The 27,372-nt window shown below is 43.9% G+C and overlaps 1 protein-coding gene across 6 annotated transcripts in view; it reads left to right on the forward strand.

The window, feature by feature from the left end:
• LOC129734574 (polycomb group RING finger protein 3-like) overlaps positions 1 to 27,372 on the forward strand; it is a 150,291-nt gene that overhangs the window by 54,214 nt on the left and 68,705 nt on the right. For 4 of the 6 annotated variants that reach the window (XM_055698188.1, XM_055698187.1, XM_055698190.1 and 1 more), the window contains one exon: positions 19,671 to 19,711. The gene's annotated coding sequence lies outside the window, so the exon portion shown is untranslated. Of the gene's footprint in view, positions 1 to 17,578; positions 17,673 to 19,670; positions 19,712 to 27,372 lie in introns of all 6 variants that reach the window. The other 2 variants (XM_055698189.1, XM_055698186.1) reach the window with 1 other exon arrangement.

Genomic DNA, 27,372 nt, shown 5'->3' on the forward strand with positions numbered 1-27,372 from the left:
GTAACCCCACCACAAATGGGTCTTCTGAAAGACCAGGCAAAGTAGAAAGCTGCTTAATTTCCTCTGTTTCCAGGGCAGCTATACCAAAAGCCCACCGATACCCTTTCGGATCCTTGAAATACCCTCTCCTGAGATGGTCTCTGCCAAGGATACATGGAGCTTCTGGGCCAGTCACAATGGGATGATTTTGCCACTCATTCCCAGTCAGGCTTATTTCAGCCTCCAATACAGTTAGCTGTGGTGATCCTCCTGTCACTCCAGAAATACTGATTGGTTCTGCCCCTTCATAGCTTGATGGCATTGAAGTACACTGTACACCTGTATCTACTAGAGCTTTATATTCCTGTGGGTCCGATGTGCCAGGCCATCGAATCCACACAGTCCAATAAACCCAGTTATCCCTGACCTCCACCTGACTGGAGGCAGGGTCCCTTGAAGAGGGTCCCCCGTGGAGAGTCGTCCAAGTCATGACAATCACACCAATATGGCTACATGCCGTGCTCACTTTATTAAACAAACAGGTCATATTTATAACTTAAACCAACCGCTCACAAGACTTTACACACAGGTGATTGGATAAAAGTTTCTGGTCACACGGGCGTCCGTGTCGCTGATCGGTGAGCATGCTGCAGGCACCTGATCAGAGTGTGCTGATGAGAGTGTGTTGATTTCACGGTTCCCAGGACTTGCTCTGCACCTGGCTTCTTGTTTGTGCATAGCTTGTTTTCTTTCTCACACTGCTTGTTTCAAGGACAATTTAAAGTTGCTCTGCAGTTTTAACTAACAGGCCTGGGTTGTCCAACCCGGACAATGGTAATATATGTCCTCAGTCCTTTAAAAATCCCTCTACAGTCCCTTTAATCCTGGTCTAGGGACTCCGCACTAGGATGCCTAGCGGTGAAAAACGGATGTAGCGTGGAGTGGTTTCGCTCACTTATGTCATGCCAGAATGGGTTAGAATTCCTTTTCACAGGATCAAAAGTAAAGTCAGTCCTATCACTCTGTCTGGAAAATTGTCCTCTGGAGAGTGGAGCAGCAACCATCCTGGAAGACTCCTTATTTGTGATTGTTTTTCTTTGTCGTTCATGCATTTGTGCCTCCAGGGCTGAGGTAGGTTTTCTATCTCACCTCCTCATGTCCTCTCCGTGGTCTCACAGGTGAAACCACAGAGTACCCCATGGTGTGTACTTTCTATATTCTCCCACCCAAACAGAAGGGCGTCTACGGTTGATAGCTGAGATGCAAGCCTGTATTGGTGGAGAGCAGGACATATTCTTGTTAATCTGCTGGACCTGTCTGTCTACAGCTGAGATGATGGAGTTAGAGACACTATCTTCATAGTCTTGGAGCTGATGAATTGCTTCATCCACTGTTGGTGGTGCAGTGTCTGACCAACTGTCATGGTTTAACCCTGGTCGGCAACCAAGCTCCACATAGCCATTTGCTCACTCCCCCTCACCTAGAGAGATGGGGAGGAGAATCGGAAAGGAATGTAAAACTCAGGGGTTGAGATAAGAACAATTTAATAGAGAAAGCAAAAGCTGCACATGCAAGCAAAGCAAAGCAAGGAATTCATTCACTACTTCCCATGGGCAGGCAGGTGTTCAGCCATCCCCAGGAAAGCAGGGCTCCATTACGCGTAACGGTTACTTGGGAAGACAAACGCCATAATGCCAAATGTCCCCCCTTTCCTTCTTCTTCCCCCAGTTTATATACTCAGCATGACGTCATATGGTATGGAGCAGCTCTTTGGCTAGTTTGGGTCAGCTGTCCTGGCTGTGTCCCCTCCCAACTGCTTGTGCCCCTCCAAACCTCTCGCTGGCAGGGCCCAAGAAACCAAAAAGTCCTTGTCTTAGTATAAACATTATCCAGCAACAACTAAAAACATCAGCACCTTATCAACATTGTTCTCACATCATAGCCAAAACATGGCACTGTATCAGTTATTTAGAAGAAAGTTAACTCTATCCCCGCTGGAACCAGGACACCAATCCATTACTGCCAATGAGTTGGCATATGCTGATGGTGCGCTCTGTACCAATTTCTGCCACATTGGACATGTGTATTGGACTTCATCAGGATCTATGGGTGATTGTGGATCGTTCAGGTTATAATAGATCATCTCTTTCACAGCTAATTCCCTCAAGTACTGAGTACCCTTCTCTGTTGCAGTCCAATTGGTTGGGCAACATGTAATATTCTCCTTGTAGGGATACCTTTCCTTCACGCTTGACAGAAGTTGCTTCCAGAGGCTGATGATTTGTGCTCCTTTTCCAATTGCCCTATCAATGCCCCTTTGTCTAGCAAGTGATCCCAGCTGCTTGGCTTCCCTACCCTCCAAGTCTATACTGTGAGCCCCATTATCCCAGCATCGAAGCAACCATGTGATAATGTGTTCACCTGGTTGACAGGTGTAATCTTTCCTCATATCCCGTAGTTCACTCAGGGATAGAGATCGAGAGGTTGCCTCTTGTTCACTTTCTTCATCTTGTTCATGTGATGGGCCTGCTCCTTTATCCTCCTTTACCAAATGAGCTGCTTTCCATTTCCATTTCTTTTTTTCTACAGGGGCCACTAACACTGACACCAGTTGGTCTTCTGCATCACTCGTTTTCAGGGCCAAAGTAGCTGGAATGCCTGCCACAGGGGCTAGAGTAGCTGCAGCGCCGGCTGCGGGGGCTGGAGCAGCTGGAAAGGCTGGAGCAGGGGCTGCAGGCTGGAGCAGGGGCCAGCTGGAGCAGGGGCGGCAGAGGCCACAGTGCCTGCCACTGGAGCTGGAGCGGCTGCAGAGGGTGCAGCAGGGGCCGGAGCAGTAGTTACAGTTTGTCGCTTAGAATTCCACCAGTTCCAGGACATGAAAACCGCATTCAGTATTCCTATCACTAGGTTCAAGACTGACACCAGGGAGCTTCCAGCGGACCAAAGATACTCAGAGCCTCCTAAAATCCTTAATGTTTCATTAATTATCCCTGAGGAGAAGGGGGAGGTGTAGACCCCACCCACAGGCTGACTCTCTGGGAAAACAAAGCCAAAGTACAGTTGTGGGCATCCCCCCGCAGGGGCCACCAGACACACAGAGGAGACAACACCGAGTACACAGACCAGATTAGTTTCATAAGCAACGAGTCCATCATATTATAAACTAGTACTATATAGTACAGCACTATAATAACTTCAGCCCAGGTCCCAATGTAAACAAACAACACAAAAGGGAACACATACTGTAAATGAACAAGACAATTCAACCCTGGGATCATGGGCATCAAATTGGAAAGCAGAGAAGCCAGCATTGTAGCCAATTATTATAAATTTAATAAAGTGAATACTGCAAACAATTTAATCTAACACAGTCTGATTAGACCTGTCCTTATCTCAACCCTTCATGCCCCAGGTTGGGCGCCAAAAAAGGACAGTCGTGGCTTAACCCCAGCCGGCAACCAAGCACCATGCACCGGCTTGTTCACTCCGCCCCACCCGGAGGGGTGGGGAGGAGAATCAGAAAGGAATGTATAGCTCGAGGGTTGAGATAAGAACAATTTAATAATTTGAACAGAATAAAAAGATAAGAACAACAATAATATCAATAAGAATAATAATGATTATAATGGAAAGGTGGGGAGAAGGATAAAATCCAAAGGAAAAGGGAAAAAGGAAAACAAGTGATGCACAGTACAACTGCTCACCACCTGCTGACTGATGCCCAGCCAGTCCCCGAGCAACGATCCGCAGGCCCCGGCTAACCCCCTCATTTTATATACCAAGCATGACATCCCGTGGTATGGAATACCTCTTTGACTGGTTCAGGTCAGCTGACCTGACTGTGTCCCTTCCCTGTCTCTTGTGCCACTCCAACCCTCTGGCTGGCAAGGCCCAAGAAACTGAAAGGTCCTTGACTTAGTATAAACATTACCCAGCAACAACTAAAAACATCAGTGTGTTATCAATATTGTTCTCTAGTATTGTAACTCTATTGTAACTAGTCGACCCTCTAGTTACAGTTGACTGAGTGTTAAAGGAGAAATTCACACAGACGTGGGTGCCACTAGGCTTGCTTTAATCACAACTCAGAGTTGGGCCACCACTTCAGTGAGTGGCAGAGAACAAAGGGATACAGCACAGCTTTATATACACTTATAAAATCATTAGTCAGTGTCTGAAGTTTTTAGAAGTTTCCATTGGTCTTGTCATTTCTGCAAATCCATTACCTGACCCTGTCCTGGCTGTGTCCCCTCGCAATTTCCTGTGCCCCTCCAAACCTCTCGCTGACAGGGCCCAAGAAACCAAGAAGTCCTTGTCTGAGTATAAACATTATCCAGCAACAACTAAAAACATCAGTGTGGTTATCAACATTGTTCTCACATCATAGCCAAAACACAACACTGTACTAGCTACTAAGAAGAAAGTTAACTTCAACCCAGCCGAAACCAGGACATGGCGTCATAAGAGATATTAACTAGATGCCACCAAGATTGGAAGTCTCTTTCAAATTTAGTTGCATTATCCCAGATTACCTTTTGAATTTCAGTGAGTAAGGTGCCCTCATCGCCTTCTTTTATAATCACTGCCACAGCAAATTGTATCCACAACTGAGCTTGGATGCAGCTGAGAGCTAGGGAAACATTATTTTGGATGACACAATGCATCTGTAATTGATGGTCGTCTTCATTAATTCTTTCCCATTTAGGTAATATATCAGATAAGAGCCATTGACCGTTTCCTAGTGCCATTATATAAGATTGTAATGGTTATTCTAGTTTATGTAAATCACTTGTTGCCATGTTTATTTTGTTTGTTAAAATTTCTGCATGTATGCTGTTTAACACTCCTAATCCTGTTCCATGGATACCAGTCACATCTCTCCTTGATCATTTTGGAGAGGTGAGGATTCATCTTTGCAACCATGTTTACCACCCTGTATAATCTGTTTTCAGGAATGGCGAGCAGGTATGTTTATTTGTACCAGTATCAACCTGTATTGATAGTTCCACTCATTTAAGAGACCATGATGGATTAAACATCATTTGCTTTTGTCCTATGTTTTTAACTAGTTAGGGACCAGTGTTGTAAGTGTAAGGAGACAGTTTGATAAGAGGTTGAATTGGTGGATCTGGTTGTTCGATGTCAATCTTGAATTAAAAATCTAGGCTGGAATGAGAGTTGGAATCTGTACAAAGATTTATTATGTGTGCTGGATGGGATATAATAAAGTTGTACCAGGATTTGTGTTTGAAAGGACAGGTATGTATGTTGTATGTTCCTTCAGTATAGTTTACAACAATGTGTAAGGTTGCTGTCATACATTTAATGTGATTTTCAATTTGACATCCTACCAAAATGGTGTCTTGTTTGGTTTATTTCAAAGACAGAATTTGTCAATTGTCACTTTAATTTTTAACAATCCATTCCTGCCTGTGGAAGGTCATGTTATTGTGTAGTACTACTGCAGATAAATTTAGACCAGGTATAGGCACGTCAAGAAATGTGTATGCATCACCCTATGGCCACCCTGTTGTATACACACAAATTCCAAATTTCACATTTGACAATAGTAAAATCAACAATAGTTCTACACCATGATTACCCCAAAGGCAAAATGTGAATACAGGTTGTATAAAAGTGAAATTGTACCAGCAATCTAGTTCTAGTATCTTATAGCAAGATTTCTCATTGTTTCTTAGTTTAGAAAAATCAGTAAATTATATTTTAATTTTGGTGGGGTTTTCATAGGTAGATCCACTGATTGCCCAACATTCGATTTTTATTTTTTCCCCTGGTGTGGCTTGAAGTGATGGTGTTTGATTAATGCCATTACTATTGTGAAATACTCCAATTCCCTTTTTGTATAGTGTCTCCCATCTCCATTCATCCTTTTAGATATGCTTCATTTCCATGTATAATCAGAGTAGCAAGGTTCAAGTTTGCCTTATATTTTGGTGAGATCCCAACACTTCCATTATAATTTAGTAGTGCATGGTCCCAAAAATTTTGTGTTTGAATTGGAAGGATTAGATTTGTTCTGTTTAAGAGGAGAAATGAAACTGTGTTGGAAGTATACTTCCATTGTTGTTGTTGCCATCGATTCATTTTCTCTTGCAAGAGGAAAGAAAGAAAGGTCTCGGTGGGTGTTGTGGTTTAATTCCAGCCAGCAACTAAGCACCACGCAGCTGCTTGCTCACTCCCCCCCACCTGTGTTACCGAAAACTCGGAATGAAGAACTTATCGACACCAATGTGATGTAGATAAGCAGACACTTCTTTATTGACAGCCAGGTGCGTGAGCGAGTCCTCTCACGATCAATGCACACCAAGTCTCAAAATCAGACACCATATATAGAACTTATTCATACATATTCTTTTAATATACATACATTGCTGACGGCGAGGGAAGTCAAGCAGGCAAACTCAATGTGAGTGATAAAGCAAGCTTCGATTTATTACGGCGCGATTATGTCTTATATACAGTTCCAGTTAATTATGCCTACTAGTCATCTGCTGATTGGCTAAGCTCTAAAGGGTTACATTTTCATACGTCCTCCTACTTGCGGTTTCTGCGGTTAGCTAGCTACATATTTTTTTTCCTCTCTTGTCTACGCGAATTCCTCAAAGTTATTTACAACATTAGGCACAAGGTCAGTGTTTTTCTCAGCTTCCTTATCAGCATGCCTCAGCATAGCTGCAAGGCCTGCTTCAGCTAACTTACGCTAACTTTGTTTCACAAAGATCTTTAAGGGAGTCATGGCCATGATCACGCAGCCATTCTGCAACAATACATAATTGTCGCGACAGAGGGAAGACACAGTCACTCAATATGAGTGAGCAGCAGACTTCGTTTATTGTGCCTTACAGTCACCTTTTATGCCTTGTTATAATTAGCTCATACATATTACAAAAGTTAAGCTCATTATTGGTTAGTTGCCTAAATACCAAGCCCGCCCCTAGTTTCTCTTCTGTAGTTATCTGTTCCCACCTGCAACATTCTTTTCCCACCGCGATCTTCCTGTTACTGTGTAACAAGAACAGCCAAGGACAGTGTATTTTTGCTTTACTTCAGATAAGCTGAGAGCGATGTGCATTTTTGTCCAGCCAGCTGGACTATGTCTATGTAACCCTTTTCAGCTAGCCAGTTATCCACAATTCCCCCGTTTTTATTTTGGGCGACATAGGCTTGGTTGACCATTTTCAATAACAGCGTTTTAACACAGGAAAATACACAGCCAACTTATAAAATCTCAGTTCAGAAGTATAATTCCTGAAATACTTGAAAAATAAAGTTAGCTTGAAGCTTTAATTTAGATGTTCTTTCTGTTCCAGTGATATAAAAAGTTAAAAAAATTCAAAGGTAATTTTAAAGTTCTGAACATGGACTAATGCAAGCTCAAAACCCAAAAAGAAACCAAACTGATGTTTGACTAGGAATATTTGCAAATATTTTAGTGGAAAATCCCTGACCATTAACAATTTTCTGTCCAAATAACAACTGCCCTTATGCAACCGACCAGTCCATACATTTTCTGAAGAATACCTCATTGATATCAAAGAATTAACAAAGGGAAAAAATTAGTTCTAAGCTATATACATTCATAAGTGGATTTTTCAATAGTTACATACAGATTTACACACTAAGCCATAATGGCTTGTAGGTGATACACACAAGAGTACGTTGCTTATCTGTCTGAATGTCTATGCTAAATTTGACAACTATGCCACAAGCCAAGCCTACATGGGTGCTGTATGTTATGCACGTTCCTTAACAAACAGAAGTATAATAGACAAATTCCCAAGATCTAGTCCCCAACCTAATTATATTATTTTGTAGCCAATTAAGGAAAATAACACAAATGTGCATATCTACATGTGCACACACCTTTTAGTTCAGAACCAATCTGTGATATAAGGCCTTAGCCTTATGGCATCATCGAATCTTAACGAGTACAGTAATTAAAAATGCAGTCTTACTGTAAGTGCGATTTACGCTGACATTCCCTCAAATGCTACACGTGAGTATTTCTCACTCAACTGCCTCAAGGTAAAATAGTAGTATTTGTTAATATGTATCAAAAAATCATTAATTCTCTACAATAGCAGTTGACTTCCATAACACTATGTAAGCAAAAGAGGCTTAAGATGGGTTTTCTGAATACTAACAATTTATTTTAGACTGTCTAAACTCAGGGCTTGAAAGATTTCACTCTGCCAGACGTAGAAACACTGTTGCACTCCAGTTGTGATATCCCTTTTCCCAAGTTGTCACATGCACATCTCGCTCAAGCAACATTGTTGTCAAAGTTTCTCTCTGCTACATAAAAGCATATTGCACTTGCAGATATAAAAGACAGCAGCCTTACTTAGATTATTACCTTATTACCTCATAACTCTTAGTATACCTTGTATCTCTGATTTCATCACTTCAAAAATTCACCAGAAGCAGATAAAACCACAGCCTCAGACTAAACTACACCTTAACTGCTGATTCAAATAAAGGCATTCTCTTCAGATATGCCTAATGCTCACAAATAATTTTGGCTGGTTTTGATCAAAAAACTATTATTACAATAATGATCAAAAATAATAATCCCGTTTGCAAAATGCCTTTAAGCCAGCCTCCTAGTCCCAACCAATTTCCACATTCAGAATACAGCATAAATACAGAATACAGAATAAATTATCTCCATCAAGGCAAAAAGGCTTCTCTTTAAGCACAGAGATGTTTGCTAGTTCAAGGCAGAAACCCATTTCTTGTAGGGGACATCTGAAGCACTTTTTTTTTTTTTTTTTTTTTTTTTTGTGTGTTTGTAATCAAGTCCGTATTTTTCCGTGAGAAGCTTAAGCTGTTCCTCTTGTTTCAGGAGTGTTTCCAACTCTGATTTGTCGAATAGGTCCGTATTTCCCAAACATATCCTACATTTCCTCCGCTGTGATTTCATACGGCAGGTTCCGAATATAAAGGATCCGATTGACCTCTGGGGGCAGCCGGATGTCAGCTCGCTTGGCCGCTTGCATCGCCATGGCGCCGATCGGAGGGGGGGGGGTGTGGGGGGGGTGCCGCCTTGGAGAGAAACCGCGGCCGGGAAGGGGCCTGCCGGGCTGCGCGCCGCCGCTCGCCGCTGCCGCGGGGGACCCGGACGCTATCCCATACGCTAATAACCCGGGTAATGCCTTTTTACAATCTATGTCCCGAACGCTCCGCTTTTCTAAAAAGCATATGAGCGAATCGTACGTCGCTTGTCTCTCCATACCTTCGTCAGCGCTGTTGCAGCCTTTGCGAGACTTCGGGGACGCGTGGCCGGCGGGACCCTCTGTAGGTGCTCCCGGGCGCGGGGACTGTGCCCTTCCGCCTCCTGCGCTGCTTTCAGGACCGGTACCCGAATCTCCGTCGAACCGTGGCTCGCAGGTTCAGCCCTCTCTAGGGTCCCTGTTCGGGCGCCATTTGTCGTGACGGAGGGAAGACACAGTCGCTCAATATGAGTGATCAGCAGACTTCGTTTATTGTCCCTTACAGTCACCTTTTATGCCTTGTTACAATTAGCTCATACATATTACAAAAGTTAAGCTCATTATTGGTTAGTTGCCTAAATACCAAGCCCGCCCCTAGTTTCTCTTCTGTAGTTATCTGTTCCCACCTGCAACATTCTTTTCCCACCGCGATCTTCCTGTTACTGTGTAACAAGGACAGCCAAAGACAGTGTATTTTGCTTTACTTCAGATAAGCTGAGAGCGATGTGCATTTTTGTTCAGCCAGCTGGACTATGGCTATGTGACCCTTTTCAGCTAGCCAGTTATCCACAGTGGATGACAGGTAGACCAGAAGCGAGCAGCGTGCCTGAGCTGGTCCGAGGGATTGGAATGCGAGCTTAACATTAGCCTTGAACAGATACCTGTGTATCCTTGAAGAGCCTGGGAAACTCCTGAGAAAAGCTGAGCCAACAAGATAAGGAACTGCCAGATGCACAAGTAGAAGTGTATCAAAGATGTAGCAAAGAAAAGGTCATCCAATCATGAACTGGTGGTCTGTGAGTGAACCAATCATGTATAGGCACCTGTTCTTAAGAAATATATAAAAAGGCTTGTTAGAACAATAAATGGGGGCCTTTGACCTTTTGGCTTTTGTGCACAATCCTTTGTGTATTGTGTCCGTCTCAACAGCAACATGTGCCCTCATGACAAAGGCAGTCAACTGATGTGAATAAGCTCTAAATAATATGGTCAAGTTTGTATTCATAAACCAATATTCATTTTAATGCATAAATAAGCTTGTAATTGTATAGCGACAAAGGGGTTAAAATGTTTGAAAGATCATATAGACTGTTCTGGCAAGAAAGTTGCAAATCTCTGAAAGGGGAGCTGTCCTCCTTATCTGCAAAGCAAGCTGCCCTACCAAGGAGATAACGGGACAGCAGGATGGCCTTGAGTAAAATTACAAGGAGTATTGTAAAAACCCTGGGAAAGATTTCTACAAGTCTGCCAACTCATCACTTTTGAGAACTAAGGTGAAAAGTACACCATGAGGAAGACCTACGGCCTTCCTCCCATAGACCACTGCCCACATTCTAAAGACCCCGGCCCACAATTTTTGGAAGAATCTGCGCAAGCGTGAAAGACTGATAAGCTAATTAGCATACGAAGCGAGGGTAGGCGGGTTCAGGTGATGAATATGTATAGGCGTTAATGGAATATTCATTGTTTCATTATATAAATATAAGATAATCTGCCCCTCTGGGTGTGTACGATTGGTGGAAGGATCCCCCGTACACCCGGCGCCGACAATAAAGAATACTTAATCACTAAGAAATTCTGAAGACGTTCTTTGAAACAATCTATATACTGGACTGTATTAGCAAGAATGTAGATGTCCAGTCCACAGAAATGATTCTTGCAGTCCATCTGGCACTTGTGAGACTGCACCTGGAGTACTGTGTCCAATTTTGGGTTCCCCATTACAAAATGATGTTGACACACTGAAGCAAGTCCAACAGACCTGCTAAGACGGTAGTCAAACATTGGAACAGATTGCACAGAGAGGTTATATACTCAGAAATCAACTGGTCACAGCCTTGAGTAAACTGCCCTAACCTTGAAATCAGCCTTGCTTTGAACAGGGGGTTGGACCAGATGACCTCCAGAGGTCTCTTCTGATCTAAATTATTATATGATTCCTTGACACAGGTTCCTCAGTTACAGCCAGACTGTGAAACTCAGGAAGAAGAAATCTTGAAAACTTAGTTGGGTTTTTTGGGAGTAATTAAGAAGAGAGGGAAGAAACTACTAACAATTATGCTGATGCTTTAGTAGTGTTAAGAGAATGCTTTAGTAGTGTAAACACGAGAAGGATAACAAGAAATTTGCCTTTACTTGGGAAGGTATACAATACACCTTTAACAGGCTCCCACAAGGGTATAAACACTCACCCACAATTGCTCAAACTGTGTTTGCTGAATTTTACAGTCTCACTTCCTCAGAATGTGAAACTGTACGAAAATATAGATGATATTCTAATCGGAGGAGATTCCTCTGAAGGGGCAGGGGAAGCAGCAACAGCAGTATGGCAACGACCAAATAAAGCAGAAATTGAGATCCCACCTGAAAAATGTCAGGGACTGTCATGGTTTTCGTGGGGGATGGAGTTAATTTTTTTCTTAGTAGCCAGTGCAGTGCTGTGTTTTGGCTATGATGTGAGAACAGTGTTGATAACCACACTGATGTTTGTAGTTGTTGCTGGGTAATGTTTATACTAAGTCAAGGACTTTTACATTTCTTGGGCCTTGCCAGCCAGAGGGCTGGAGGGGCACAAGAGAGTGGGAGGGGACACAGCCAGGACAGCTGACCTGAACCAGCCAAAGAGGTATTCCATACCACGGGATGTCATGCTTGGTATATAAACTTGGAGGGTTAGCTGGGGTAATCGGTGCTCAGGGACTGGCTGAGCATTGGTCAGCGGGTGGTGAGCAGTTGTACTGTGCATCACTTGTTTTCCTTTCTCCCTTTTCCTTTGGATTTCATGCTTTTCCCCACCTTTCCATTATAACTGCTATTATTATTGTTACTATTGTTATTATTGTTGTTCTTACCTTTTTATTCTGTTTAAATTATTAAATTGTTCTTATCTCAAACCTTGAGTTTTACATTCCTTTCCAATTCTCTTACCCACCCTGCCAGGTGTTATAGATTTGCTAATAAGTTAAGATTGATTGATTTTATTTGATTATTTGATTTTATAAAATTATTTTATAAAATTGAAATATAGAAGGATAAGAAATATTTTAATGAAACTTATAGTTGCACAGTAAAAGCTACTATGAGATCTTCTGTACATCCCGTACCAAGGCCAGAAGAATGGGCTAGAACCATTGCTAAAATTTAGGTAATAACTTTAGGGTTTGAAAGGTTTCTTTGTATTTGACCAGTCTTCTGTATGTAGAAGGTGCATTGAAATGTCAGAATATAAGATTAATGGAAACCGGGGAGAGTCGACTGGAACAGCTTGTAGTTACCTGCCAAGAAACCGTGAACTTTAGTAAAAGGTAATTCCGGCAGGGGGAGATGGCGACCACCGACTCATATACCACCTACCCAAATCGTACCCCAGACCCATTCCTAGACCTTTCTAAGCTCTACTGCGCAGAATCGGATATAGGAGGAGAGTATGTTAATGATTTACAAAAAATATTATGATTATGTGTGGATAACTGGCTAGCTGAAAAAGGTCACATAGACATAGTCCAGCTGGCTGGACAAAAATGCACATCGCTCTCAGCTTATCTGAAGTAAAGCAAAAATACACTGTCCTTGGCTGTTCTTGTTACACAGTAACAGGAAGATCGCGGTGGGAAAAGAATGTTGCAGGTGGGAACAGATAACTACTGAAGAGAAACTAGGGGCGGGCTTGGTATTTAGGCAACTAACCAATAATGAGCTTAACTTTTGTAATATGTATGAGCTAATTATAAGAAGGCATAAAAGGTGACTGTAAGGGACAATAAACGAAGTCTGCTGATCACTCATATTGAGCGACTGTGTCTTCCCTCCGTCGCGACAAATGGCGCCCGAACAGGGACCCTAGAGAGGGCTGAACCTGCGAGCCACGGTTCGACGGAGATTCGGGTACCGGTCCTGAAAGCAGCGCAGGAGGCGGAAGGGCACAGTCCCCGCGCCCGGGAGCACCTACAGAGGGTCCCGCCGGCCACGCGTCGCCGAAGTCTCGCAAAGGCTGCAACAGCGCTGACGAAGGTATGGAGAGACAAGCGACGTACGATTCGCTCATATGCTTTTTAGAAAAGCGGAGCGTTCGGGACATAGATTGTAAAAAGGAATTACTCGGGTTATTAGCGTATGGGATAGCATCCGGGACCCCCGCGGCAGCGGCGAGCGGCGGCGCGGCCCGGCAGGCCCCTTCCCGGCCGCGGTTTCTCTCCAAGGCGGCACCCCCCCACACCCCCCCCCTCCGATCGGCGCCATGGCGATGCAAGCGGCCAAGCGAGCTAACATCTGGCTGCCCCCAGAGGTCAGTCGGACCCTTTATATTCGGAACCTGCCGTATAAAATCACAGCGGAGGAAATGTATGATATGTTTGGGAAATACGGACCTATTCGACAACTCAGAGTTGGAAACACTCCTGAAACAAGAGGAACAGCTTAAGCTCCTCAAGGAAAAATACGGAATTCATTACAAACCCACCAAAAAAAAAAAAAAAAAAAGTGCTTCAGATGTCCCCTACAAGAAATGGGTTTCTGCCTTGAACTAGCAAACATCTCTGTGCTTAAAGAGAAGCCTTTTTGCCTTGATGGAGATAATTTATTCTGTATTCTGTATTTATGCTGTATTCTGAATGTGGAAATTGGTTGGGACTAGGAGGCTGGCTTAAAGGCATTTTGCAAACGGGATTATTATTTTTGATCATTATTGTAATAATAGTTTTTTGATCAAAACCAGCCAAAATTATTTGTGAGCATTAGGCATATCTGAAGAGAATGCCTTTATTTGAATCAGCAGTTAAGGTGTAGTTTAGTCTGAGGCTGTGGTTTTATCTGCTTCTGGTGAATTTTTGAAGTGATGAAATCAGAGATACAAGGTATACTAAGAGTTATGAGGTAATAAGGTAATAATCTAAGTAAGGCTGCTGTCTTTTATATCTGCAAGTGCAATATGCTTTTATGTAGCAGAGAGAAACTTTGACAACAATGTTGCTTGAGCGAGATGTGCATGTGACAACTTGGGAAAAGGGATATCACAACTGGAGTGCAACAGTGTTTCTACGTCTGGCAGAGTGAAATCTTTCAAGCCCTGAGTTTAGACAGTCTAAAATAAATTGTTAGTATTCAGAAAACCCATCTTAAGCCTCTTTTGCTTACATAGTGTTATGGAAGTCAACTGCTATTGTAGAGAATTAATGATTTTTCGATACATATTAACAAATACTACTATTTTACCTTGAGGCAGTTGAGTGAGAAATACTCACGTGTAGCATTTGAGGGAATGTCAGCATAAATCGCACTTACAGTAAGACTGCATTTTTAATTACTGTACTCGTTAAGATTCGATGATGCCATAAGGCTAAGGCCTTTTATCACAGATTGGTTCTGAACTAAAAGGTGTGTGCACATGTAGATATGCACATTTGTGTTATTTTCCTTAATTGGCTACAAAATAATATAATTAGGTTGGGGACTAGATCTTGGGAATTTACCTATTATACTTCTGTTTGTTAAGGAACGTGCATAACACAGCACCCATGTAGGCTTGGCTTGTGGCATAGTTGTCAAATTTAGCATAGACATTCAGACAGATAAGCAACGTACTCTTCTTGTGTGTATCACCTACAAGCCATTATGGCTTAGTGTGTAAATCTGTATGTAACTATTGAAAAATCCACTTATGAATGTATATAGCTTAGAACTAATTTTTTCCCTTTGTTAATTCTTTGATATCAATGAGGTATTCTTCAGAAAATGTATGGACTGGTCGGTTGCATAAGGGCAGTTGTTATTTGGACAGAAAATTGTTAATGGTCAGGGATTTTCCACTAAAATATTTGCAAATATTCCTAGTCAAACATCAGTTTGGTTTCTTTTTGGGTTTTGAGCTTGCATTAGTCCATGTTCAGAACTTTAAAATTACCTTTGAATTTTTTTAACTTTTTATATCACTGGAACAGAAAGAACATCTAAATTAATGCTTCAAGCTAACTTTATTTTTCAAGTATTTCAGGAATTATACTTCTGAACTGAGATTTTATAAGTTGGCTGTGTATTTTCCTGTGTTAAAACGCTGTTATTGAAAATGGTCAACCAAGCCTATGTCGCCCAAAATAAAAACGGGGGAATTGTGGATAACTGGCTAGCTGAAAAGGGTCACATAGACATAGTCCAGCTATAGGACAAAAATGCACATCGCTCTCAGCTTATCTGAAGTAAAGCAAAATACACTGTCTTTGGCTGTCCTTGTTACACAGTAACAGGAAGATCGCGGTGGGAAAAGAATGTTGCAGATGGGAACAGATAACTACAGAAGAGAAACTAGGGGCGGGCTTGGTATTTAGGCAACTAACCAATAATGAGCTTAACTTTTGTAATATGTATGAGCTAATTATAAGAAGGCATAAAAGGTGACTGTAAGGTACAATAAACGAAGTCTGCTGATCACTCATATTGAGCGACTGTGTCTTCCCTCCGTCGCGACAATCCACCAGGACCACCCCCTTCTCTTCCCCTTCCTTTTCTGCAGAGCTACTTCCTAGCCAGTCAGTGCCCAGCCTGTCCTGTTGCATGGGGTTATTCTGTTCCAGGTACAGTACTTTGCATTTGCTTTTGTTAAACTTAATGGCAGATCATTTCTCCAGCCTATCAGTTCCCTCTAAATAGCAACCCTACCCTCCAGTCACATTGACTACTCTCCCCAATTTGGTGTCATCACAGAAGCCACCTTTGTAGCCCCCCTGCTACCAAAACCTTGTTACTCAAATGCAATTACAGGCTGTCAATTGGACTTTCTGCCACTGATCACAAACCTTTGATCTTGGTGGTCCAGTCAACGTTCTAATCCACACCTTACCAATTTGGCTGCAAGGATACTATGAGAGATCATTTCAAAGGCCTTGCTAAAGTCAAGGTAAGCAATATTTGCTGCTTTCCCCTTGTCCACACAACCCATCATGTCATTGTAGAAAGCTATCAGGTTGGTCAAGCACACATTGCCTTTGGTAAATCCATGCTGGCTGTTCCCAATCACCTTCTTGTCCTTAATGTACCTGGAGATGGCTTCCAGGAAGATTTGCTACATAACCTTCTCAGGGACTGAGGTGAGGCTAACTGACCTGTAGTTCCCTGGATCCTCCTTATTGTCCTTCCTGAAGATGGGTGTGACCTTTGCATTTTTCCAGTCATCAGGAATCAGTCCAATTGCCATGACCTTTCAAAGATGGTAGATTGTCACCCCAAAACAATATGGGACAGCTCCCTCAGTGCTCTTCAATACATCCCAGCTGTTTCTATGGGCTTATGTGTGTGTCCAATTTAAGTGCTCCCTAATTCTTTCTTCCCCTACTGTGGGTAATGCTTTACTCCCCTAGATTCTGCCACTAAGCTAAGGGACCTGGGAGGCCTGAGGGAAGACCTTCCCTGTGAAAACTGATTAAAAAAAAAAGGCACTGAGTGCCTGTATTTGGAGCCTTGCAGAAGTCATTGTATTCAAGGAGTTAGTGATCTTGAGCAGGCTGTGTTTGCTCTATTGGGCCTTGTACTTAAGGCTTGAAAAGCCCATAGGTTAGCATGAGTAGCTGCTGTAAGGGAATCTGGAATGCCCTGTGCCAGCCTGTGCTGTGTGCTGGTGGATGTTATCATAGAGATAACATTCCAACTTGTCAGGAAAAATATATAATTCTGTTCGTTACACAAAATAAAAAGCACCATGGCATGGGAGGGAGCAGGAACCACTCTATGGACAAGATCTGCACAGCATGCTGTGGGAAAATCCATCCAGGGTCTGTCCAATACTGCATGAAAGCAGGGTTCTCAGCATCTGAAGGGATATAAGGTTTACTCACTATCAAAATTCCTATTTTTATTCTATCTTATTAAAACAGCTATTTTATTATTCCCTTTGTTGTCAGGCCTTTCTTATTGAGATCAGATTGTAGGTATTTCCTTCCACTTGATGAAAATTAATTCATTAACCTGTTTACCCGCTCTATGAAGTTTGTGGCACCCTCTTGCTCATAGTTTCTCGCATATGGGAAAAATTATTTGAGTACCACTCAGATGTGAGCATTTGAGAAATGGCTGTTAAAATGAAAAATCTAATGCTTTCACAAATAGCTTAACTTTCTCATAGAGAAAGTATGCATGCTTCTAATCATAACTTCACTTATTAAAGCAAATGTATATATTGAACTATTTCTTTCTATTCAACAATAAATGTGTTTCTAGCTAGTTTATTTTATTAAACATAGCAGGAAGAATTTTTTCAAAGCTTTGAATATTTTAAAACTTTATTTTTAGGAAAAATCCTTTTAATTTTGAGACATTTTATTAATTCCAGAAAAGCTTCCTTGTTCCAAGAAAGTTTGAACTTATTGTTCTCCTTTTAGGTGGCTGGAGTGAGTGAGGGTCTCAACATCAGTAGTTGGAGGGGCCATGGATCTAAGGAGCATGTGTCTGGAGTGCCAGCTATTGGGGTGATGGGTAAGAGTGAATATGGGGCCAGAAATTGGAGTCAGACAGGGCGTGTATGGACCCCTGGGCCTGTGGTGGCCAGCAACTAGAGTGAGTGGGAGTCTCAGTGCCAGCAACTGGAGCGGGTGAGGGTCTTGGCATCAGCATAAGGGGAGGCATTTGACAATCCCTTTTAGAAAACATCTTAATTGATCATAAGCTTGTGTTGTGATGTGTTTTCACAATGCTCTGGTGATAAACCTGTAATTCAGTTTCTTCAACCACAATATAAATTAGGAAATTTTTTTGCTTAAGGAATGTATTCTGTTGCAGCAGATGCATCTTCAAGTCCATTCACCTCTATAGCTAAGGGATTTTCTATTCTCTGTGTGAAGTTTTTTGTGGTTGGCACCAACACAAAGGCATTTAATGCCACTCTACTTTGTTTTCAGTGTGGCAATGTTTAACATCTCTTTGAATTTTCTCTGAATGTGGTAAAAAAAAATGTACCTGAAGGAGGTGCTGAGAGATTGTTCAGTTGCATTGCATTCTGGTTTTGACCTATTGTTGTCATGAAGTCTCATTGTACCATAGTGTTTATCATTTCCTTAAGCAATATAAAAGCAAAATTAATTGCAGGCTATGCCTTTGATTTTGATGGAGGAAGATAAAGCAGCAGTATTCATTGTTTGTCTTTATAACAACTGGATATTTCCTATGTGAATTAACTTTAAAAAAATTGCTAAAATGTTCATGTGATTATCCTCTGTCTGAAAAGTAATGGAAAAATATTTTTTCCTTTTATGTTGGAAAATATATGAAGATTTTGGACATATGACAGATTTTGATCTGAATTTTTTTTGAAAATTTGGTGAAATGGAGAACAGATATTTTTAAATAGATTTTGAGAATAATACTGCTTGCTGTAAAACTACAAACCCAAATATTATTTTTAACAGACCAATCATTTTATTCTGTCATTCTCATTTGTGCTGATGTGGTGGGTTGACCCAAGCTAGCAGATAAGCACCACACAGCCACTTGATTACTTTCTCCCACCAGCAGGACAGAGGAGAGAATAGAAGAGCAAGGAAACTCATGTATCTGTTGAGATAAAGATAATATAATAAGCTAAGGAAAGAGAAAGATGAAAGAAAATGAAAACAAAACAAAAAAAAGATAATGCAAAGGCAATCACTCACTGCTTCCTACAAGTAGAACGATGCTCAGGCAGTCCCTGAGCAATGGTTACTTTCCCCAAAAAACCCTCCCCTCCAATTTTATTGCTGCTGCAAGATGTTATATGGAATATCCCTTTGGTCAGTTCAGGTCAACTGTTCTGGTTCTGTCCTCTCCCAACTTTTTGCACATCCCAACCTATGTGCTGTGGGGCAGAGTGAGAAATGGAGGCAGCCTTGGCACTGTGTAAGCACTGTTCAGCAATAGCTAAAGCACTGGTGTGTTATCAACGCTGTTTTGGTCACAAATCCAAAACAGCACTGTGCTGCCACAGTTCTCTTCCTCCTGAAGAAGCTCTGCTAACCCATGATGGGCTCCAAGCTGTCTGTGGATGACACTGTGTGTATTGTGATTGTCAGAGGTGGCTTTGGAGGTCCTGGGCAATCCCCATTGTGCTGGTAGTTAGCTCCATACAGGCTGCTATGAAGAAAATTAACTCCATCCCAGCCAGACCCAGTACAGCAGATAATTGATTATTTTGTTATTTTTGCCACTACATGGTATCAGGACTGCTTGAATTTTGGGCTGATTTTACTTTTCTGTGGTAAGCTTGTCCTTTCATAGAGGATGTTACATGGATGTTTCCTGAAGTTCCTTTTTCGTCTAATTCTGTCAGGCTTTCATTTTTTTTCTTTATAAAAAATGAATGTTTCTTTTTCCTTTGAGTTGTGTTGAATTAATACATGTAGGTAGTGTTAGGTGAGCTTAGTAGGTTAAGATTTCTATGTGGTGGCTGGATTTTAAGGAGTTTTGGATGCTAACTTTCAGATTATTTTTCTGTCTTTTCAGGTCTCTGGATGGCAGACTGAAAAGAAATGCAGTTTTAAGAGGTATGCCTCATGTAGCCCAAAATATTCCTGACTAGCATATATGCTAATGATAAAGCCACTCCTTTGAGGAGGGGTCTCTTTCTTGTTCTCTGTTTCTGTGAGTCTAATAAGTTTTCTTTGCTGGAATCTCTGAAAGCTTCTTCTTCAAACCTGTTTTGTTAGTGGCATAACTTTACCAAAGAGGTCTGTAATATACTGTTTACCCATCTGGTTAATAATTTTAACAAGACATTACCTTAGTAGAGAAAGTATAGCATGAATGAGGATACTTGACTGACACATGTCTACCCCCTTCCACCCACTCTTGTTTTGAATTTTCTTTAAATTGAGAGTGTACTTGTTGTGGTTTAACTCTAGCTGGTAATTAAGTACCATGCATCTGCCTGCTCACTCCCCTCTCACCCAAAGGGATGGGGAGGAGAATTGGAAAGGAATGTAAAACTCGAGGGTTGAGATAAGAACAATTTAATAATTAAAATAGAATAAAAATGAAAGAACAATAATAACAATAATGACAATAACAGTTATAATGGGGGGGGGGGGGGATGATAAAATCCAAAGGGAAAGGGAGAAAGAAAACAATTGATACACAGTATAACTGCTCACCACTCACTGACCAATGCCCAGCTAGTCCCCGAGCAACAATCCTCCCCCAGCTAATCCTCCAAGTTTATATACCAAGCATGACGTCCCATGGTATGGAATACCTCTTTGGCTGGTTCAGGTCAGCTGTCCTGGCTGTGTCCCCTCCCAATTTCTTGTGCCCCTCCAGCCCTCTGGCTGGCAAGGCCCAAGAAATGGAAAAGTCCTTGACTTAGTATAAACATTACCCAGCAACAACTACAAACACCAGTGCAGTTATCAACATTGTTCTCACATTAGAGCCAAACCACAGCACTGTACTAGCTACTAAGAAGAAAATTAACTCTGTCCCAGCTGAAATGCTGAAACCAGGACAGTACTCCAATTAGTTTTGTAGTTTCCTCTACTCCATCCCTTGGTTGAATGCTTGGGCTATCAGGCACTGATATTGTTCGTAGCCTCAGTGTGGTATAACATAACATTATTTAGAACCAAATAGAAGAAATACTAGTCTCTGCTCAAACAATTATTTTGGCATATTGGCTGGATATTTAGATATGATTGGTTTTTGTTTTGATTTTCATGTTCCTTCTTTTCAGAGTTCTGCCTCTTACTCCTCTCCTGTGTTGATATGTTGTGTCTGAATAATTCAGTGCTTTACAGCTGCTTGCAAAAGCACTCTCCTAGAAATTTAATTTGCTAGTTCTTCCCTTATCAATTTCAGGATTCATTCAAGAAATTATAGGGAATATGTTCCCTTTCTTGCAATTTGGAACAAATTTTAGAAAAATAGCCTTTTTCTCATTCTCACAGAAAGCTAGGTCTCATTCAATCTTTTTAGTACTCTCATTTTTTCTATTTTTTCAAAAGAAAACTTTCCCTTCTCTTCAGAATTGAGTCAAGTCTCTGAAACTTTAGAAGGTCTATTTCTTTAAGTAGTCACAATGTGGATTTTATGTTTCTGTCTAAAGAATGGTTCCTAATGAAAAGTACTTCTTTTTTGAGTTAAAACCAGCTCTTCAGCTCATCACAGAACTGCTTGTGTCACTGGATTCTAAGCTTTGTTTGCAAGGGTCCTAAAGAGTAATCTAACCTGCAAAGGGCTGATTTCTCACATTCCATCTTTTCTGCTTTCTTTTTCAGTAACTGGGACACAAATTAATTTTAAAAAGGTATCCTCTATCAGAGAAGAGTATTATCATTTAAAAATTGTGAAATTAGAGTGGAGAGTAGCTTCCTCTCTTCCAGTAATGGATTTGAGGTTAGGGGATCATATTATGATGCTGGTTCTCACTTACTGGCTGGGTTAAGAGTAAGATGTTTCTGATCAAATGCCATTATGCAGTAGATAAAGAATTTGAGACAGTTATTTGCAGTACTTCTCAGTTTAAGACTTTCTGCTGTAGCAGATTGTTTAAACAAGTAACTGAGTAGCAGGGCTAATGAAGCTTTGTATCCTACAGATTTGTCTTGATTGACTGTGACTGATGTTTTAAACAAGTTATACTAAGATTTTTCTGTAACTCTCCACTAATTGCTACAAAACAATATTTTGGATAGAGGTTTGATGTCAGATGAAGGTTTACTGTGTTCAGTTGTGGAAAACATATTCAAAAGCTGAGGGTAAAATTGCAAATGTTCAAGTCCTGGTCCCTCCTCCTTGGCTGTTTGCTTTTATTTAAGAACATAAATATCTCTGTGATTTCTGCCTGTGAACTTGACTGCAATCATATGAAATATTCAGAAGTTCTTGGGGATGTATCTTATTGTTGTGGTTTAAACCCAGCCAGAAACTAAGTACCACGCAGCCACTTGCTCACTCCCTGCCCCCCTCACCCAGAGGGACAGGGAGGAGAATCAGAAAGGAATGTAAAACTCAAGGGTTGAGATAAGAACAATTTAATAATTGAAATAAAATAAAATAGGAGAAAAAAACCCAAAGCAATATTAATAATAACAATAACAACAATTATAATGAAAAGGAAGGAGAAGGGGAGAGGAATAAAATTCAAAGGGAAGGGATTAAAAACAAATGATGCACAATACATTTGCTCACTACCCTCTAACCAATGCCTAGCCAGTCCCCCAGCAGTGATCGGTAGACCCTGGCCAACTCCCCCCAGTTTATATACTGAGCATGACATTCTATGTCATGGAATATCCCTTTGAATAGTTCAGGTCAGCTATCCTGGCTATATCCCCTCCTAATTTCTTGTCCCCTTCCAGGCTTCTTGTTGGCAGGGCCTGAGAAACTCAGAAGTCATTGACTTAGTATAAACATTACCTAGCAACAACTAAAACCATCAGTGTGTTATCAACATTATTCTCACACCAAATGCAAGCCAGCACTGTACTAGCTACTAAGAAGAAAATTAACTCTATCCCAGCTGAAACCAGGACACTTGTATACACTGACTAGTTATATAAGCATTGTTACTGAAGCAAGACAAGCTAAAAACATCATCGGTTAATACATAGGTATGTGTTTCCCATATTAACTCCAGTGCACTCTAGTGAGTTTATAAATCAGTCTCTAATCCAGAAGACTGAATTTGGAGATGTGATTTTTTTTTTAAATTAAGAATAAGAATTTGATGCAAGAAGACTTTAGTCCAGGTGAAGCTTTGCAAAGGTAAACTTATACTCTCTTCTTGTAACTCAAAGCTACAGCTGCTTTCACCTCTAACCTTTTTCTGCTAGTTGTAAAAGCAGCAAGGTTTAAATGCTGTGATCATGCTATCTTAATTAAGTAGAGTTGATTTCTATGTAATTATAGCCAGATATTGGTTTCCTTGAGTACTCAGTGCAGCTTGAAAACAGTCCAAAGGATAAGAAATTTGTCTCTCATATCACTTGAATAGACCAATGGATGAGGTATTAATATTTGATTCCCTGCTTAATAGGGGTGAACAAATGTAATTTCATCTGTTTTGCAATTTTAAATAGACTGAACTTTACATAGGCACTTCCTATTTATTTGGAACAAAATGCATTTAAACTTGAATGCAGGTAAGAATCTGGGCACTAGGTTAATGAATTAGTCAGGAGAGATGGGATAATTTGTTCCAAATCCACCTTTTGTTTAATGATAGCCATAGGATTTAACTCAGTTACAACTGTTTTTGAGCTATTGGAAGGCATAATAAGTTGTGTTTGAATGTTACAAGCCACCTTACAACTTATGTATACTGGACACATGTATTTACTATTCAGAGGCATTTCTTCTTCCTTTTTAAATTCAAAATTAGATTGGATTACTTTCTCTAGAAAAGATTTCAAATTCACTTTTGGCTTCCTTTTGGACAATGTGCTTGCTGATTAAGAGGTAGGAAGACAGGATTTTTACAGATCCGGTTGCCTACATTCCAAAATGAGAGGTGGTGGTGGTATATGTGTGTATTACCTTCTATCCCATACATTTTTTAAAACATAGTATTGTAGAAGGTATTAAGAGGAAATCTTGGATTTGCCTAGAGAATAGGGTTAGTTAAAGCAAGATGGCTAATCTCAGTCTTCCTAATCTAAGGTTTTTTTAGACCTTGTATTAGCTTGCTATATAGTGCTGGTCTTTATCTGTAAATATCAGGTTAATTACCTGTGCAGAAAGTGTTAGTAGTCTGAGCAGAAGAATGTTACTTCAAGCTGAATTGTTGTGAGGAGGAGGAGGGAGTAGTGTGGTGGTGGTGGTGGTGGTGGAGGAGGAGGCAGTGGGGGGTGGGGTGGTGGAGGAGGGAGTGTGGGGGGGTGGTGGTGGTGGAGGAGGAGGAGGGAGTTGGGGGCGGTGGTGGTTGAGGAGGAGGAGGGAGTAGTGTGGTGGTGGTGGTGGTGGAGGAGGAGGAGGGAGTAGTGTGGTGGTGGTGGTGGTGGAGGAGGGAGTAGTGTGGTGCTGGTGGTGGAGGAGGAGGAGGAGGGAGTAGTGTGGTGGTGGAGGACGAAGTAGTGTGGGGGTGGTGGTGGTGGAGGAGGAGGAGGGAGTAGGGGGTGGTGGTGGTGGTGGAGGAGGAGGAAGATGTAGGGGGTGGTGGTGGTGGAGGAGGGAGTGGTGGTGGTGGTGGTGGTGTTGGTGGTGGAGGAGGAGGACGGGGGAGTTGGGGGTGGGGGTGGTGGAGGAGGAGGAGGGAGTAGTGTGGTGGTGGTGGTGGAGGAGGAGGGGGGAGTTGGGGGGGGTGGTGGTGGAGGAGAAGGAGGGAGTAGTGTGGTGGTGGTGGTGGTGGAGGAGGAGGAGGGAGTAGTGTTCTGGTGGTGGTGGTGGAGAAGGAGGAGGGAGTAGTGTGGTGGTGGTGGTGGTGGTGGTGGAGGAGGGAGTAGTGTGGTGGTGGTGGTGGTGGAGGAGGAGGAGGAGGGAGTAGTGTGGTGGTGGAGGAGGAGGAGGAGGAGGGAGTAGTGTGGTGGTGGTGGAGGAGGAGGAGGAGGGAGTAGTGTGGTGGTGGTGGTGGTGGAGGAGGGGGAGGAGGAGGGAGTAGTGTGGTGGTGGTGGTGGAGGAGGAGGAGGACGGAGTAGTGTGGTGGTGGAGGAGGAGGAGGAGGAGGAGGGAGTAGTGTGGTGGTGGTGGAGGAGGAGGAGGAGGAGGGAGTAGTGTGGTGGTGGTGGTGGTGGAGGAGGGGGGAGTAGGGGGGGGTGGAGGATGAGGGAGGGTGGTGGGGGGTGGCGGAGGAGGAGGGAGTAGTGTGGTGGAGGAGGGAGTAGGGTGGGGGTGGTGGTGGAGCAGGTGGGAGTAGTGTGGTGGAGGAGGGAGTAGTGAGTAGTGTGGTGGTGGAGGAGGAGGAGGAGGAGGAGGGAGTAGTGTGGTGGAGGAGGAGGAGGAGGAGGAGGGAGTAGTGTGGTGGTGGAGGAGGAGGAGGAGGAGGGAGTAGAGTGGTGGTGGTGGTGATGGAGGAGGAGGAGGGAGTAGTGTGGTGGTGGTGTAGGAGGAGGGGGGAGTTGGGGGTGGTGGTGGTGGAGGAGGAGGGAGTAGTGTGGTGGTGGAGGAGGAGCAGGAGGACAGAGTAGTGTGGTGGTGGAGGAGAAGGAGGAGGACGGAGTAGTGTGGTGGTGGTGGAAGAGGAGGAGGTAGTGTGGTGGTGGAGAAGGAGGAGGTGGAGGGAGTAGTGTGGTGGTGGTGGTGGTGGTGGAGGAGGAGGGAGTAGGGGGGGTGGTGGAGGATGAGGGAGTGTGGTGGGGGGGTGGAGGAGGAGGGAGTAGTGTGGTGGAGGAGGGAGTAGGGTGGTGGTGGTGGAGCAGGAGGAGGGAGTAGGAGGGTGGTTTTGGTGGTGGTGGAGGAGGAGGAGGGAGTAGGGGGTGGTGGTGGTGGTGGTGGAGGAGGGAGTGGGGGGTGGTGGTGGTAGTGGAGGAGGAGGGAGTGTGGTGGGGGGTGGTGGAGGAGGAGGGAGTAGGGGGTGGTGGTGGAGGAGGAGGGAGTGGTGTGGTGGAGGAGGGAGTAGGGTGGTGGTGGTGGTGGTAGTGGAGGAGGGATTAGTGTGGTGGTGGAGGAGGAGGAGGAGGAGGGAGTAGGAGGGTGGTGGTGGTGGTGGTGGAGGAAGTAGTAGTGTGGGGGTGGTGCTGGAGGAGGAGGGAGTAGTGTGGTGGTGGAGGAGGAGGAGGGAGTAGGAGGGTGGTGGTGGTGGTGGTGGTGGAGGAGGAGGAGGAGGGAGTAGTGTGGTGGTGGTGGAGGAGGAGGATGAGGAGGGAGTAGTGTGGTGGTGGTGGTGGTGGAGGAGGAGGGGGGAGTTGGGGGTGGTGGTGGTGGAGGAGAAGGAGGGAGTAGTGTGGTGGTGGTGGTGGTGGAGGAGGAGGAGGGAGTAGTGTTCTGGTGGTGGTGGTGGAGGAGGAGGAGGGAGTAGTGTGGTGGTGGTGGTGGTGGTGGTGGAGGAGGGAGTAGTGTGGTGGTGGTGGTGGTGGAGGAGGAGGAGGAGGGAGTAGTGTGGTGGTGGAGGAGGAGGAGGACGAGGGAGTAGAGTGGTGGTGGTGGTGGTGGAGGAGGAGGAGGGAGTAGTGTGGTGGTGGTGGTGGTGGAGGAGGAGGGGGGAGTTGGGGGTGCTGGTGGTGGAGGAGAAGGAGGGAGTAGTGTGGTGGTGGTGGTGGTGGAGGAGCAGGTGGGGGTGGGGGTGGGGGTGGTGGAGGAGAAGGAGGGAGTAATGTTTTGGTGGTGGTGGTGGAGGAGGTGGAGGGAGTAGTGTGGTGGTGGTGGTGGTGGTGGTGGAGGAGGGAGTAGTGTGGTGGTGGTGGTGGTGGAGGAGGAGGAGGAGGGAGTAGTGTGGTGGTGGAGGAGGAGGAGGAGGAGGGAGTAGTGTGGTGGTGGAGGAGGAGGAGGAGGCAGTAGTGTGGTGGTGGAGGAGGAGGAGGAGGAGGGAGTAGTATGGTGGTGGTGGAGGAGGAGGTGGAGGAGGGAGTAGTGTGGTGGTGGTGGAGGAGGGAGTGGGGGGGTGGTGGTGGAGGAGGAGGGAGTGGGGGGGGGGTGGAGGATGAGGGAGGGTGGTGGGGGGTGGCGGAGGAGGAGGGAGTAGTGTGGTGGAGGAGGGAGTAGTGGGTAGTGTGGTGGTGGAGGAGGAGGAGGAGGAGGAGGAGGAGGGAGTAGTGTGGTGGAGGAGGAGGAGGAGGAGGAGGGAGTAGTGTGGTGGTGGAGGAGGAGGAGGAGGGAGTAGAGTGGTGGTGGTGGTGGTGGAGGAGGAGGAGGGAGTAGTGTGGTGGAGGAGGGAGTAGTGAGTAGTGTGGTGGTGGAGGAGGAGGAGGAGGAGGAGGGAGTAGTGTGGTGGAGGAGGAGGAGGAGGAGGAGGGAGTAGTGTGGTGGTGGAGGAGGAGGAGGAGGGAGTAGAGTGGTGGTGGTGGTGGTGGTGGAGGAGGAGGAGGGAGTAGTGTGGTGGTGGTGGAGGAGGAGGAGGGAGTAGGGGGTGGTGGTGGTGGTGGTGGAGGAGGAGGGGGGAGTTGGGGGTGGTGGTGGTGGAGGAGGAGGGAGTAGTGTGGTGGTGGAGGAGGAGCAGGAGGACAGAGTAGTGTGGTGGTGGAGGAGAAGGAGGAGGACGGAGTAGTGTGGTGGTGGTGGAGGAGGAGGGAGTAGTGTGGTGGTGGAGAAGGAGGAGGTGGAGGGAGTAGTGTGGTGGTG

Source organism: Falco cherrug, chromosome W (genome assembly GCF_023634085.1).
Source record: "Falco cherrug isolate bFalChe1 chromosome W, bFalChe1.pri, whole genome shotgun sequence".
In the NCBI taxonomy this organism is placed as follows: Eukaryota; Metazoa; Chordata; class Aves; order Falconiformes; family Falconidae; genus Falco; species Falco cherrug.